Raw genomic sequence first — 16,266 nt, 5'->3', positions numbered from 1 at the left:
CCTTAGGAAATTTCCAATTACAGTAGAGAAAATTTCCATTCTCTCAAGAGGGCATAATGAACACATTAACAGAAGTTCTCTTATTCACAATATTGAAAAAAATATCACATGAAAGTACAAAATACCACAGTAACAACAAAAATCATTAACAACAAGTGGAAAACATGACTTGGTTAAAAATTTTCTGTCAAGTAGAACATGAATTTCATCTGCAGCATATGGAAGTGTATCGCCATCTAAATAACTTCATCAGCACATTTAGCAGACAAGTTATTTGTACGTGATGAAGGAAAACTAGTCAAATGACTGTACATTTCAAGGCATTGGATTATAAATGCTGTAATAGATGAAGAGAAATTACTGCATCATTGTCTTGGCCGAATATTTCCTATTTTTTCTTTACTAAACGATGAAACTAAAATAATATTTCTATGAAAGTCATCATAATTCTATACGTTAGAAATTAACTAACTTTAGGTACAAGCGTACTTCCAATTTAGCATGCAAAATAATCTGTCATGAAACCATGTAACTAATAAACTTTTATACGCAAAAACAAGAGAAACGTTTAAACTTTTCCAGCGATATCTTTTAACGAAAGGCCAACTAACTGATATGAAGAGCGTGCATTACCCATCATTAAGCTGAATGTAACAATGAAGCTTCGGATGCTTGGGAAAGACACACTTCACAGAAACTAGAAATTCATGCAAATTATCTGGAAATTCAGGTTACAAAGTACAGTACTCAGAAACGTAACATAGAACACCACTACTTTGGTAGAATATCATTAACTTTCATTACAATGTCAAAGATCTGGGTCTAAAGCTCTCCTGATAAGCTTTAATAGCAAAATACGTGCTAAAAAATGAGCAAAATTTATTCTCCCGTTGCGAAACAGTGTCACTAGACGTTACAAATACTTTGGCCACAGTTAAGAGCATTGTCCTTTTGAATTAAACAAATTTATGAATATTAAACATTTCAGTGTGAGCTATACGAAATATATGGGCAATATTTAGCTTTGTTCTTGGATTATAGCTGTGATAAGAACCCTTCAAGATTTGGAGAGAGTGAGCACTTCGTGGAAATATTACCTAACTGAAGTAGTTTACACAGGTTAAATTTAATTACGTGGTTTTGAAAACTTAAAAACGGCTGTTTTTTTCTACTGTTATTCAAATTAGTCAGCTTTTCAAAGTAAAATTAAGGTTGAAATTATTCATTGTGAAAACACTCCAGCTCTTCCCCCAATAAGAAAATCCCACAATATGAAAATCCAACAATAAGATTTTCTTTTAAGATTATTACCACTTCTAAAAAAAATTAAAAAAGCCATAACGTTTCTAGCCAATACCTTGAACTGTACAAAGCCACCGCTTTTATTTTTTCTACACTTCTAATGTTCCAGATGAAATCCTTAATAAGCACAACATTGGATGTCAAAATTATAACAGCAGCCAGAGGTTCCAAATAAAAGGTAGAATCGAAGGACGAGTTTTCTTTGGGGATTTGGAGACGAGTTCAGAAACTATCATAACGGAAAAATTAACATTAAGCGCACTTCAATATGACTTAAACTGCATTTAAAAGGTATGAGCTATTAAATACTGATTAATATTTTAAGTATTAACTCGACTGAAATCCGAGAGCAGGGTTACTTGACCGATCAGTATAACTTTTTATACTAATTGCAAGAGTAATGATTAAATTGAATATAACATTTAGGCCGCTGGCCAATCACTGGGACCTATGGGATCATTCAGCGCTGAAAATTGTTGAAAAATTGTAAGGAGAGGACGGAAAGTAAGATGGAAGAAAGAGAATATGAACGGAGGCATAGTAAAAGGAATGAAAGGGGTTGCAGCTAGGGGGCGAAGGGTCGCTGCAAAGAACCTAAGTAATGCCTACATTGCACCGAGTAGGGTGCACTGACGACACAACCATCCTGCGGGGTGCAAGAGTAATGGATGTTCTAGATTGTAAAATAAACCAACTTTGCTTATGCAGTGGCCAAGTTGAATTCAGCCTTTCATAAATACGACTGAGACTGAGGCTTAATAGAAACAAACATCGAAAAACATTGACAATCCAGACAATTTGTGAGAAACTATAGATATATTTGAATTATGAATGATTCTAAGTGGAATCTTCAACTCACCAGTCTAGGCAGATTTAAAGAGCTAAATGAATTAAAGATGTTTCAAACTGGCATGATTCATCTCTGGCTACGTTCATAATTTTCACATTACAAAAGAGTAAATAACCTCTTAATCCCTAGTCACTGTTTGTCTAGTTTAAACCAGGAAGCTCAATTCGAGAATACAATTAAGACTTCTGAATAGCTTGATTACAGATAAAATATTTGTCGAAATTAATGCCATATAAACATATATAAACTGAAAAGAGGAATTTATATTGGATTACAAATTCTAACCTTTATGACTGTCAAGGCTTTTAAAACTGAAAATTATTTCATAGTGCTGTCACAATTTCTCGAATACATATCCGAACTAAAAGTGATATTGCACTCTTTCATAACAAAAAAATTCTGAAATATTTTCAGTTTCTAAAAAGAGTAATTTTGTTCTGTCGTATGAATGAATGACGATATGTTTTATATTCACATTTATGAAGATCGATTCTCAAAATAACCAGTGAAACTATCTGACGACTCAAAAAACTAGATTTGATTATTTAAATGGACATGACGGGGAAAAATGACAAACCGAATTTACATGCTGAAGGCTATGTTAATGGTGTGGCATAAAAGGGAAAAATTGCTTATTTTAACATATAAAATCTGTTGTAAACTTGACAAGTGGTCAATATAGAACTTTAAAATAAGCGTTTTAGCTAGTCAATAATGGCCCAGTGGAAGTGGGGGGGGGGTGATGTTAACGAGTTTTGCAAATTATGGTATGAAAGCTAAAAAAAAATTCATTACTGGCAATGTTTGGGATTAGCTCTTTAACTTGGTGCTGAACTATTCATGAAAGTATTTAGCAGAAAACTCTCACATTTTCCTAGACTATAGGGGTCGCCACCTTACGATGTTTGAGACTTCCTAAAAAGCGATAGAACCATGTAACAATAAAGGGGTGCTATAGCAATTGTCGAGGGATGGGCGATGAAATTATAACGTGTCGCTTGATATCGGAATGGAATGGAATGTGAAATTTGGGCTTGAACCAAGCACTGGAATCCGAGGAATTATTCAGCGCTGTCACGTGATATCTGTCTCACTTGTTGTATCCACCGAAGGACTCTCCATTTTGATCCTAAGGGAAAAAATAAACTTTAACAAATACAGTTTGACACATTCACATCTAGTTTCTAAGACTTCCTGCAAATGTCTTGGTGACTAATACCAAGTACAGGTTCTTGTAACAACAATATCAATATATATGTCATAACTTATTAATAAAAATGATAGTCAATGAATATATTAAAATAGTAAAAAAACTAACCATTTGAAAACTACCAATTTTAATTTATAAGAACAGTATCCACTTACAACAGGATGTTATGTTAAAGAGATACAGCACTACTGAATTTTAAGTTTATCTGAAATATTCATTCCTCATTTTTTGGCGGGGTTGAAATAATTGTTTCGCTCCAATACTTGTAGTCTTATCACTACTCAAATTTAAATACGTAATTTTGTCTTAAATTACCATATTTCTTTTTCTCAACAGGTATCCTGAAGTTAGAACTGAAGTCTTTCTGCAGTTACCCAGGATTTTATCGGCCATCAGGGATTCGCCAATTCGAGTAAAAGTTTATCTGGAGTTATTCATAACTGCTTTGTCAGCTGGTGTTCACTAGTCTGGACCTGAAAAATGAACACGTATTAACTTGCTGCAATGTCTTAAGATTTTTTTATTGAATATTCATTAAGAAAAGAGAATCATCTATCCTTAAAAAATATAAAAATGCAGTCCTATTCCCAGAAACAATGTCACCACAATATGACAGTGAGAGATTTAAAGATTCTGTCCTTCATTAATGCTATAGTCACATTTTTCAAATCTGAAGTTGAACCCAGTGGTCATGGTTCTTAAGTTAAATGTCACATACAAACACTTTCCTTCGAATATCTTACTTTAAAAAGGTTTATTCCGCCTCTATTTGTCATCGGGAATCCATCAGTTCCAGAACGTCTTTACCGACGTTGATCAAACAGCGTTGTCATCAGAAGCAAGCTCGCCTTGTTCAGAGTTTCGAATCCACTAATTGACAAGAATTTCAAGCTGTAAAGGAAATTTGATCATCCGTAAATCACCAATTCAACCTGGAATAAAAAAAAAAAAAATACATTAACAACGTTAAATAAGGCACAAGCTCTTCCATAAATCTCCAAATATTACACAGTTCTTAGAAATGTCCAGCAAAGTTTGGCGGTCTTCATCTAGGACTAATATTCTTGGGGGTCATTATCTTTATGATATTTAAGTCTTTCGTTTATGTTTTTACGGTCATCCCCAACGGGCTTGTACTCAACACGCCACAAAGGTGGATACCTACCGGGTTAAAACCCATGAGGGTCACTATCTATTAAACCAATGTCCAATTAGGTTTCATTTACTATTTCAGTGCACCACATGTGGGACAAGTTAAACCACAATCAACACACTGTTCTAATGGAATGCATAGTGGGTTGTAAGTGGCGAAAAATGGGAACACTAGCCTGTTCCATTCGAGGTTTGTCTACCATAACCTTGTGTTTCCCATTTTCACAAACTATTTCCGAATGAGCAGATTTTCATATACAGGGAAAACCTAATTATATCTAGCAAAAATAACACAATGTAACAAATACGCCTCTCATTTTATCGATCCCTTTTCATGCATTGTAAATCGCAGTTTTGCCTCTTCTTTAATAAGGATTTAGTTATTTTTTCCTGACGCAAAAAGACTATCCGATTTTCTTTTTTGAGTTAAAGGTGTTCAACTGACAAAGGCCCCCCTTTCACACGGGGGGGAAAGACACGACGGGCCTTCGGATTTGCCCGTAATTCTCTCGCTTTTAAACAGTGTTACCAGATAAAACATCCAAGGCAGGCAGTCTATGGCATCATCTACAATCATGATCGCCATCCACCCACAAAATTCGTAAGTGTCTGCCCGCCGTGCATTTGCCCGTCGTGTGGAAGGGATTAACAGTTTCATCAAAATATATTACATTTGCGTTCGAACCTAAGGTAAGGAAGAACCTTTCTACTTGGAAAAAAAAAACTGGAAACTGCAAAAATCGAACGAGTCTGAGCCACTTTTGGTTTGCTAATATTAAAATGCCTTAACTCCAAAGTTCATTCAGTTACAGCTAATATGCTTACAATGGGCAATTCCATGCTTTTCAAGACTAAAAAATTAGAATAGCCTAGATATACACCAACTGATCTGGCAATTAAATTGAATTCCTAGTTTTAAATTCATCTCAAAGCCACATTATCTTCCGAGATTCCTAGTTATTACTAAATAAAAAATGAACTCTTAAAAGCATAAATAATTTTAATTACAATCCAGATTACGTCAAGATTCAAAACTCAAGAATTTCCATGTAAAATAAAAAAAAAGGGGTCACTGGTTTTTTTTTATCTACCTAAATATTGTTTTCACACAAAAACGCATCACGCATGTGCTAAGTTTCATTTTGGTTACCCCAAAATACAATAACCATGTTTGTAAAGAGCCCGTTTACATCGACAATAATTTGTACAGCTTATTTCTCTTGAAAGTTGTTTACAACAACAATGCACTTAACCCCATCATACTGATAGAACGTTCTCATTACAGAATTGCTTCTACAGCCGAATACGATATGCAGCAGAAGCAGAAAGATTAATATAATTGCCTTGCATCGTTCTTCTTACAGTAATATATCTAAAGTCCCTTTTGCGTGAGTATGGAGTCACGTTCACGTTTTCCTTTCTATTAACTATAAAACTAGAACCTTGATTTTATCCATGAACATGTTTTATAGAAGATTTTGTGATCTTCCTGCCTACCTCAACTCAATTCAGTGACGTTTGATTAACTTCACCGTACGACCAGACGTTTCAGATACATTTCAATGGGATTTATTCGCGCCATCGTCAGTGATGGAAATGGATTTCGGGAACTAGGGATATATGCAAAGGCTGTATCTAGAATATATGCACTGGAATCTCAAATGGGAGCCGGTGTTGCTTTAAGTTCCGAGTGTTATTAAGTATTCAAAGTCATTTAAAACACTTGTATGGAAAATCAGGCGTAACTCTGGAAATCCATCAAGTTACTGTATTTTATCAAGTTACAGTATTTTATTTAAGTATGAGTAAAAGCGCATTAACCGTGTTGCCATACAATTGAATGGTCCTTGAATAAGTATTTTTTTATGGGGCAAATTGAAAATATGACTATACTCGTCACATACAACAAATCACAAAAGTCATGTTACAACAAATGAAAATAATGTCTACTTTTGCCAAGTATCCAGAGGAATAATGTCGTTTGTAAATCAAGAATTAACAACAACTTGGATTATGCAATTCCGCAACAAATATACATTTCCTCAGAAGGATAAAATTTTTCCAAAATACTTTTAATTCCATTCCAGGTCTAAGTGGAAAGTAACATTTTCCAGTTCTCTTTGAAAGGCTCTTTAAAACATTGCATACAACATCACGTAATCAGAGAGAGAGAGAGAGAGAGAGAGAGAGAGAGAGAGAGAGAGAGAGAGAGAGAGAGAGAGAGAGAATCAAGTGATATATATCTAGATAATTTTTCTGCACACATTTGTGTATATTTTTGGACAATCTTATTTCTGGAAAAACCTGGAAACGTAGGAAATCCCTAAAAATCTGCAGAAAACTTTTTTTAGTGTGTGCGTGACGTATTAAGTCTGACGAAATTCGAGAACCTTTCGAGACCAGAACCTCCACTAGGCATGCTTGAATGATTATATATATCGATAATTCATGACATACTCCGCTCAGATCAAGATATTACACTACACTCCACTAGAGCCATTAACAAATTACTACTCACTCAGGGTCATGCAATTAGTCTGTTGACAGACGGCAAATGCGGAAAATCAAGTCGGTTCAGGATTATACTTTATTGCTTACTGACACTACAAATTGATTTTTTTGTTAGCCACCGGCTTTATAAATCCTATTACAACTCCAATAAGAAGAATAGTAACTACGACGATCTCAACCGACCTGGCAACGATGTGAAAATTATTTTTACCAGACTAAGACGTCCTTACCACAAGACACGAGTGACCTACTTCAACAACGGGATATGCTTCACGATTCAAAAGGTCGTTTCTCTCATTTTTTTTCTCTGGTATTTTCAACCAAACGTGCACGTGAGGTTACAGCACTTAGAGCATTTTCTTGGCCTATGATTCATCATGGGCTCTGAATTAAAGGTGCTAGTTCTAACTTGTTTCGGAATTACGATCTATACTGCTTTTATACAGTGCTTCTCAGAATTACGATCTATACTGCTTTTACACAGTGCTTCTCGGAATTACGATCTATACTGCTTTTATACAGTGCTTCGCGGAATTACTGTCTATACTGCTTTTATACAGTGCTTCGCGGAATTACTGTCTATACTGCTTTTATACAGTGCTTCGCGGAATTACTGTCTATACACAGTGCTTCGCGGAATTACTGTCTACACTGCTTTTATACAGTGCTTCTTGGAATTACAATCTATACTGCTTTTATACAGTGCTTCTCGGAATTACGATCTATACTGCTTTTATATAGTGCTTCTCGGAATTACGATCTATACTGCTTTTATTTAGTGCTTCTCGGAATTACGATCTATACTGCTTTTATATAGTGCTTCTCGGAATTACGATCTATACTGCTTTTATATAGTGCTTCTCGGAATTACGAGTGCTTTTATACATTGCTTCTCAGAATTACGATCTATACTGCTTTTATACAGTGCTTCTTGGAATTACAATCTATACTGCTTTTATACAGTGCTTCTCGGAATTACGATCTATACTGCTTTATATAGTGCTTCTCGGAATTACGATCTATACTGCTTTTATATAGTGCTTCTCGGAATTACGATCTATACTGCTTTTTATTTAGTGCTTCTCGGAATTACGATCTATACTGCTTTTTTATATAGTGCTTCTCGGAATTACGATCTATACTGCTTTTATATAGTGCTTCTCGTAATTACGATCTATGCTGCTTTTATATAGTGTTTCTCGGAATTACGAGTGCTTTTATACATTGCTTCTCAGAATTACGATCTATACTGATTTTATATAGTGCTTCTCGGAATTACGATCTATACTGCTTTTATATAGTGCTTCTCGGAATTACGTGCTGCTTCTCGGAATTACGATCTATACTGCTTTTATATAGTGCTTCTCGGAATTACGATCTATACTGCTTTTATATAGTGCTTCTCGGAATTACGATCTATACTGCTTTTATATAGTGCTTCTCGGAATTACGATCTATACTGCTTTTATATAGTGCTTCTCGGAATTACGATCTATACTGCTTTTATATAGTGCTTTCGGAATTACGATCTATACTCTTTTATATAGTGCTTCTCGAATTACGATCTATACTGCTTTTATATTGTTTCGGAATTACGAGTGCTTTTTACATTATCTCAGAATTACGATCTATTTTTTTATACAGTGCTGCTCGAATTACGATCTATACTGCTTTTATACAGTGCTTTGGAATTAAGATCTATACTGCTTTTATACAGTGCTTCTCGGAATTACGATCCATACTGCTTTTATACAGTGCTTCTCGGAATTACGATCCATACTGCTTTTATACAGTACTTCTCGGATAAACAGTGCCTCTCGGAATTACGATCTATACTGCTTTTATACAGTGCTTCAACTTTCGCGCTTCTCGATTTAAGAAGTTGTTTGTATATTTTATTCAATTTTTTTAAAGGGGGGCGATGAATTATTTGGTTGCTAAACTTGCAATTGTTATCTTGACACTTGTATAAATATTGAAAGACTAAATAAACCAGGACAAATGGCGAAGAAAAAGAAATTAGTTTCAGCCAAATCCACGCTCGTGACAAAATTCCCCAACAGTGAATATTTTCCTTAAGACATTTTCCCTACAATATACAAAAATGCCTAGGATCTCTGAGGCCGTCGAGTCGTTCTATCGTATTTCTAACATCCCAACCAGATACTAAACATTCTTATCGTATACCACAATATATTATGAATTAAAGCAGCCTTTAGTATCAGTATTAATATGCATAAAAAAATTTATCCACAGAAGCATGCCAAATGAAAGCAAATAGCGAAACCATTTAATATATAGATTGGACAAAAAAAATTTTCCCGGAAATAAAAGTAGGTATATGCCGTATCCATGCTTGATTACATTCCATTTCCAAAATTTTTTAATTAAAAAAACTGGTATTGAACCGGTATGTATCCACCTCTGTCACCTACTCCGAGGTGCTAGTACTAAACATGGCGGGGCTCCTTCGGACGCAGTGTTTAGTACTAGCACCTCGGGGATCTAAGTAGTATATACACCTATTTCTATATTGTGTGGCCAACAAATTTTATTAATCGATATCTTCGTGCGGTCGTCTTTACTTAGCATGAGTTTACCATGGACTTTGACAATGGTGGATACGTCCCGGGTTAATAAAAAAAAATAAAATAAAAAGCAGTACCTCTTAGGCTGATGATTTAAAATATTTTTGCTAGTAAAATTTCCTTTTCGTTTATTCTTATTTTTTCTTGAACACAAATGGTTGTATACTTCACTGGTAGACAAGAAAATGCAGCGTAAATCAAAACGAGAGGAAAATGCTTACTGCATCGAACTACTTATTCGAATGATGTAAGTTACCTAACATACCGTTTATTCCAGTTCGAAAATTTACCCTAAAAACCCAACTCAGACGTCAAATATATATATTTGCTTTTTGCATAGAGTGGGAATGGCATTCACAGCCTCTCTCAGCTAAGACTAGAAAAAAAAAAATAAGCAAAGGGAATATGAATATACTGCTTGCGACTGTCAGAGTTCATTGCTAACGGAGACACTGTTAAATTCTTTTACAATTAACAAAGATTCAAGTACCATAAAAATAAGACAAGTGTCAAATGAATGCGTTAAAAACACTGAAATCATTCAAGAATGAATCATACACTAAGGTATTAAAGTTATATTTATGCCCGTACCGGTATAGGGACATTTTAAAATTCGTGGAAATCCACTAAATGTAACTTCTAAATTGTAAGCAACTCAGAGAGAGAGAGAGAGAGAGAGAGAGAGAGAGAGAGAGAGAGATGAAATGCAGTCAACTGAGCTACGGTTAGTGGTCGTTAAGGATGTTAGTTTGCAGTTCTATAGCGAAATTTCAAGATCAACTACACTACCGCCAAACAATAGCTACTCTTCCTAATGACAGTGTACACAGGACTTCATATCGTCACGTACCGATTTTTAGTGGTATTGGTTAGGCTAACTTTTAAAACTTGCAAAAATCAGTAGTTTATTGAAGCAGTGAAAAATAGTTACCGAGCATTGACCAACTTCCTTGCCTCTGGTTTTCTTACGGCTTCTGAAATCTACGTGCTACTTTTAGTTTATACCTTCTCAGCAAAATTATTTACTCTTGCCTTCAGTTCCTTACTTCAACACAGTCTTATTTATGACTTCAGTTCCCCAGTCTAATATATAAAATATACTTCTGGAGTGAATCAAGAGAACTGTGAGATTCTTGATCGGCAAATGATCTCATTTACAAAACTTGAGTGTAACACTTTCAACGCTTATTACATTTAAGCGTTCCTATTCACCTATGTGAAAACTACTTAAGTGACCTGAAACTTCACTAGGCAGCAATATGGCGGCTGAAAACAAGTAGACCCTGGCTAGTGTTTGCATAACCACTCATTACATGATTAAAAAAAAAGTTACGTATTCCAGTACAATCCTCTGGACCTGTACTGTAGCAGTAACACTGATTTAATGATATTTAACTTGTCACCGTATGGCATATCAATATGACAAGCTGTAGCTCTGGCATATCTAATATCTTCCTTCGTATTCGTTTAAAATAAAAGGCTCATACAGTGAGCACAGAACTAGTGGCACAAATTTCGGAATATTAGTGCAAATTTCCACTTTCAAATTCTCTCCCACTAGAAAGGACCTTAAGGACTGTTAGAACAATTTTCTGTACTTTCCAGCTTCAGCTTTGAATTCCTCCACCTGCCTTTTTTTTTTGTCACCTAAAAACTAGGTTAGTAGTTCTTACGTCTATTTTTTCTTAAAAGTATGTCTTAAATAATAACCAGCTATTTCCTACATGTAAACGGTACCTTAATAGAATAACCAATTGTTCTATGTTGGCAGCTTTTAATTGCATTCAAAAACAAAACTAAATTATCGGTCTTTGTGTATATAGTAACCCCCTCTCAACGGCAGAATTCCAGTCGTGCTGAACTCGTTTCGCTTAAAATGCATGCAACTTAGAAAAATATAAAATTAACTACGCGCTGGAAGCCTTCAACTTTCATAATTATGAGCTCATTGAATTTAAGCCTTAAAGCATGACATCGGTAATTACCCAACCTCTTAGCACATACCACTACCCTTTTGGCTAAATATTTGGATATTTCCAAAAATTTGCTGCATGTTAATTTCTAGTTTCCCGATGAGTTTTATGTCTAATTTTTGAATCACTTCCCAGTGATTTTCAGCGCAGAGGTTTTTTTAAAGCTTTCTTAAATTCCTATCCTATTTAGTAATACCAGTGTCAGTAGTCGTTAAAAATTAAATACCGATTTCTAGAACTTTTACAAGAACTAAAAAGCTTAAAACCAGCTTTAGTTCCGGATATCTAAAAAGTTTGAAACCCGAATTCCCAAGCCACCCGGGAATACACCAGCTTAAAACTTGAAACACACCTAACCTTCAACCACTCATTTTCAAGCCTTGCAATTTTAACAGGCCGACCAATTATCACATGAAGACTACTTCAACTCAATGTTACAAATTTTCCTGAATGATGTTTTTAGATAGATATTTTCTATACCTTAACACATTGACAAGTTTGATTCAAATTCTTTTAATTTCACTTTAATATTTCTAGGGGCCTCAATTTGTAAGTAAAAACCACTGACATTCACAATTTGTCTTCACCTATAGCTTTATTGCTAAAATTCCCCAAAATTTGTTTTCTGGTGCATAAGCGGACTTAATAGTTAAATACTTCTCAGGAAATTTTATTCCAAGGGAAAATGCTTACTAGGAATCCGAACAATAAGGCGCTATATCAGATATACTCCAAGCTGCCTTAGTGGTCATCGGCTGTTTTAGGCACAGTAAAGTTGAAGCTGCACAATTGTCTAAACCCCGTTCACTGTAAATCATTCTGCTCATGTTAAACTTTGGATTATTAATCTCGTGACAGTTGCTTCGAGTGAAATTCATCCATGTATTTTGATATATATTCTTAACAGGATAAACTTAACACCAAGTTTCTATTTGCGTACAAGTAAATAATTCTGTAATTCTGATAATACTACACAGGCACATTACCCTCAAGATTAGTAAATACTGAACGCCAATTTACCTGATACTGAAGGAATAAAAACCACTTCCATTAATTTAACATTTACTATAGGTTATATCTACAATACAATTGTATTTGTCACTTTTAACTATTGTAGACCAGTTGCCAGTTGGGTATTTACCTTTAATCTCTCTGCAGCAGAACCACTTCCTTGATGCCCAGTAAACCAAGGTCGAGTCCAGATACCTTGCCACTCTCTGGAATTGAAAACCAAAACTATGAATATTTGCTGCAGCAATTATTAGTTAATACAATTAACCGAGTATCAATATCAATATTGCTGCATTTAAAAGTAAGCGTCCTTTCATGATTTTACTATAAAAAAACTGCTTGAGGCGGAGTTGTTGCTTTTTGACAATCTTATAATTAATACAATTAACCGAGTATCAATATCAATATTGCTGCATTTAAAAGTAAGCGCCCTTTCATGATTTTACTATAAAAACAAACTAACTGCTTGAGGCAGAGTTGTTGCTTTTTGACAATTTTATAATTCAATATCAACTTGAAAATCACTCCTGATGCTATAAAGTTAAAATCTGCCATTTAACCGTACTTTCAATTTTAGTATCAGGATCTGTGCTGCAAACCATCGGTCATAGTGAATGTAAATTTTAAAGAGTAAAATCATGCAAGCGCATTCAGCAACTTTCAGAGCCTAATAATTTAAAACAGCAACCATCATCATCCTCGTGTGAAAATAGTAATTGGACATTTAACTTAGTGCAAACTAAACTATGCGAAAAATTATGCAAAAATTAACAGACCTCTATAACATAACATGTTCCTTGAAACTACTTCAGGTTTTAATTCTTGCAGCATAGCAATGTCTTTGTACATAGCATTTTTTACTATCAATTTTACAATCCAAGAAACAATGTTTATCCAAAAATGCAAGAGGTTATATTTGTAATATTCATTGGGGCATGCGAGGGAAGCTTAATATCCCTACCCTATAACTACAAATAAAACTATCCAAATGGATTACCGCTGCCTTCGCTTAAGTTATACGGAACTTGAGATGGGATATCCTGTAAATGCCTTTGTGATTTAAGGTTAACTGGCTTTACCTTTAACTAATATTTAACTTTGTTTCAGGCAGATACGAAGATGCATAATTACTTCAGAAAGAAAGACCACATGTATCCTTTAACTACTATTGAACTGGCCTTAAAATAACCAACGTTTACTGAAAGTGTTCAGGTCGAAAGTGCGTTTAAATTCAAATTGCACAGACTGGAGTACACCATTCCAGTGCAATTGCATTTGTGACAAATCAGAATGCAATATTCCTTAAGGCGATTATACTCCAGTGGGGATTTTGAGCTGAAAATTCATTCTCTACGTCGTCCTTGGTTATAATTTACTTCCCAAGAACCCAAGCAAATGTGGTACGACGTAGCAAATATTTTGAAATGCTAGGTAAACAGTTAACCTTTCACCTTTAAGTTTACAATTAAAAACAATGAAAATCCATAGCATGGCCTAGCTTTGAGAAGCCAGTTCATTATTAGTGGTACTAAAGACTTATGCACATTTCTGAAGCATTGTTTCATAGTACATCTAATGGTTAATTTCCAAATCACTGGACTTCCCTTTAAACCTCCGTTAAAAAAAAAATAAAAGGCCACTAAACATTCAAACACTCTAGTCTTAACAGTTTCCTTCGAGCAAATCCATCTATTATGATGGTCATGAGCATAAAAATGGCCATGAAATAACTTTACATAACACCATGACATAAACCAGCCAAAACAGACCCTCAGTTAAAGAGGTCTTTACAGTTCCCTTGCGCAGAAGACGTGGGGCTTTAAAACTGTGGTTAAAAATTCAACAAAGTAGATGATTTCCAAACTTGATTTGCTAAACAGAGTAAGGTTTGTAATGGCTACACTTTCCTGGATGCATGACCGGTAGGAACGCTGAACAAAAACCACACTTAAAAAATAAAATAACGTACCGGATTATCTTAATCCGTTGAAAACAAAATACATAGGTCTATTACACGCTTGGTTCTTGACACTACCAGGGCTTTGGAAGAATAGGTCTATTATACACTTTGTTCTTGACGCTACCGGTGCTTTGGAAGACTGGCCAGAGCCGCCAGATCCAGGAATACGATATTCAAGTCATGTCTCGCCTTGAAAGAGGGCAAGGACAAAAAAGTACAGGGTGTAGCGCCTTAAAATTATAAGGGGTGCTTTGGTGTCCTTGGAAAACAAAGGCATAATCTGCCAGGTTTTCCGTTTTCTTTGAATGAGATATAATTGAAAACTATCCTTGACGGGGGACTAAAAAAATCTCTGATCATAATTAAAAAAAAGAAATTCATACACAAAATAATTCACTTGAAAGAGACCTTTCATTATATATCTGACGTGTACATATATAACCGGCAAACTTTTTAAGGCATTTTGCCATCGTCTAGAAAAGCATTGAGAATTTCAAAAAACACAACCCTGCCTTTTCAAATTTCATTATTTTAACGTAATATTCGTATGATAGGTTGCGATGCCAGCGCTTCCAATTCAAGATTTTATTTAAAATACTTCAAAAGAGTAAAGGTGAATCTGATTTGCCCTTAATGTTTTACTAAGTTGGCAGAATATGAACAGAAAGAAAATCGATGATATTTTGCCATTTTCACTGGAAGTTAAAAGAATTCACTTAGTCTAAAATAAACTAATTACCGAATCAACTACCATACAACATTTTAGGTGCCATTTCAATTAAACATTTTGGAAAACACACACACATATATATACATACACTATATACTGTATACATACATACATACACACACACACACATATACATATATATATATATATATATATATATATATATATATATATATATATATATATATATATATATATATATATATATATATATATATATATATATATATATATATATGTGTGAGTATTGACACAGATCTCCGATGAGAAAAAGTCATAAATTACACCTCCCTTAATATTTAAGTTCTACGAAGCTCTGTACGAAAGGCTCATTCCCGCAATAACTGGACCCTTACGCAATCAATCGTCCCGGGCTTCTATCGTCGCTTAATCTCCCGAAAGGGTCCCGTCAAATCATCCGGAAAATCGTCCCGCACAAACAGAACACAAACGTTATGCGCTCACCTGTCTGTTCCACACGGTTGACCCACATCGCTCGGTACGTATTTTGGTAAATATGGACGCCTGAGTCCTTTGGCTTATTGGGTAAATGTCTGTTGACATCAACTTGTGTCTCTCTGAATCGCCAGTAGAGAAATAAACATGATTATCAGCCAAAGGGTAAAACGATTTTACCAGCTGCAACTGCAGTCAGATGTCCTACGCCACACACAGAGAGCCAAGTGAACACAACGATGGTAATATTTGGTTAAAAGAGATAAGCGTTAGTATTCAACACGAATTAACAAGTGAAATTTACTGAGATACTAGGAACCATGACCGTAATGGCAATTAAATTTAGGTCAGGTGTTGATGTTCAACAAGATTCAAAAGACGAAATTTATTGAGTTACTATAGGAACTATGACTATAGTGGCAATTAAATTTAGGTATGGTGAACTGATATGGTGCTGTGCTTTGCTGCAGAATAATTTATATTTATACATGCTACCCATGAAGAAACTGTGCGGGTATAAAGT

At 34.8% G+C, this 16,266-nt stretch overlaps 1 long non-coding RNA gene across 1 annotated transcript; it reads right to left on the bottom strand.

The window, feature by feature from the left end:
- Positions 1 to 3,213: 3,213 nt before the first annotated feature.
- On the bottom strand, positions 3,214 to 14,696 carry LOC136850718 (uncharacterized). Its single transcript, XR_010856707.1, has 5 exons — positions 14,567 to 14,696; positions 12,728 to 12,803; positions 4,106 to 4,294; positions 3,678 to 3,835; positions 3,214 to 3,281 (listed from the first exon to the last, which is right to left on the bottom strand). It is a non-coding gene; the product is annotated as an uncharacterized lncRNA (long non-coding RNA).
- Positions 14,697 to 16,266: the final 1,570 nt, after the last annotated feature.

The sequence above is a fragment of the Macrobrachium rosenbergii genome, chromosome 22 (genome assembly GCF_040412425.1).
Source record: "Macrobrachium rosenbergii isolate ZJJX-2024 chromosome 22, ASM4041242v1, whole genome shotgun sequence".
Taxonomy (NCBI): Eukaryota; Metazoa; Arthropoda; class Malacostraca; order Decapoda; family Palaemonidae; genus Macrobrachium; species Macrobrachium rosenbergii.
Note: the sequence above shows the minus strand (reverse complement) of the source record. Positions and strands in the feature narration are given on the sequence as shown.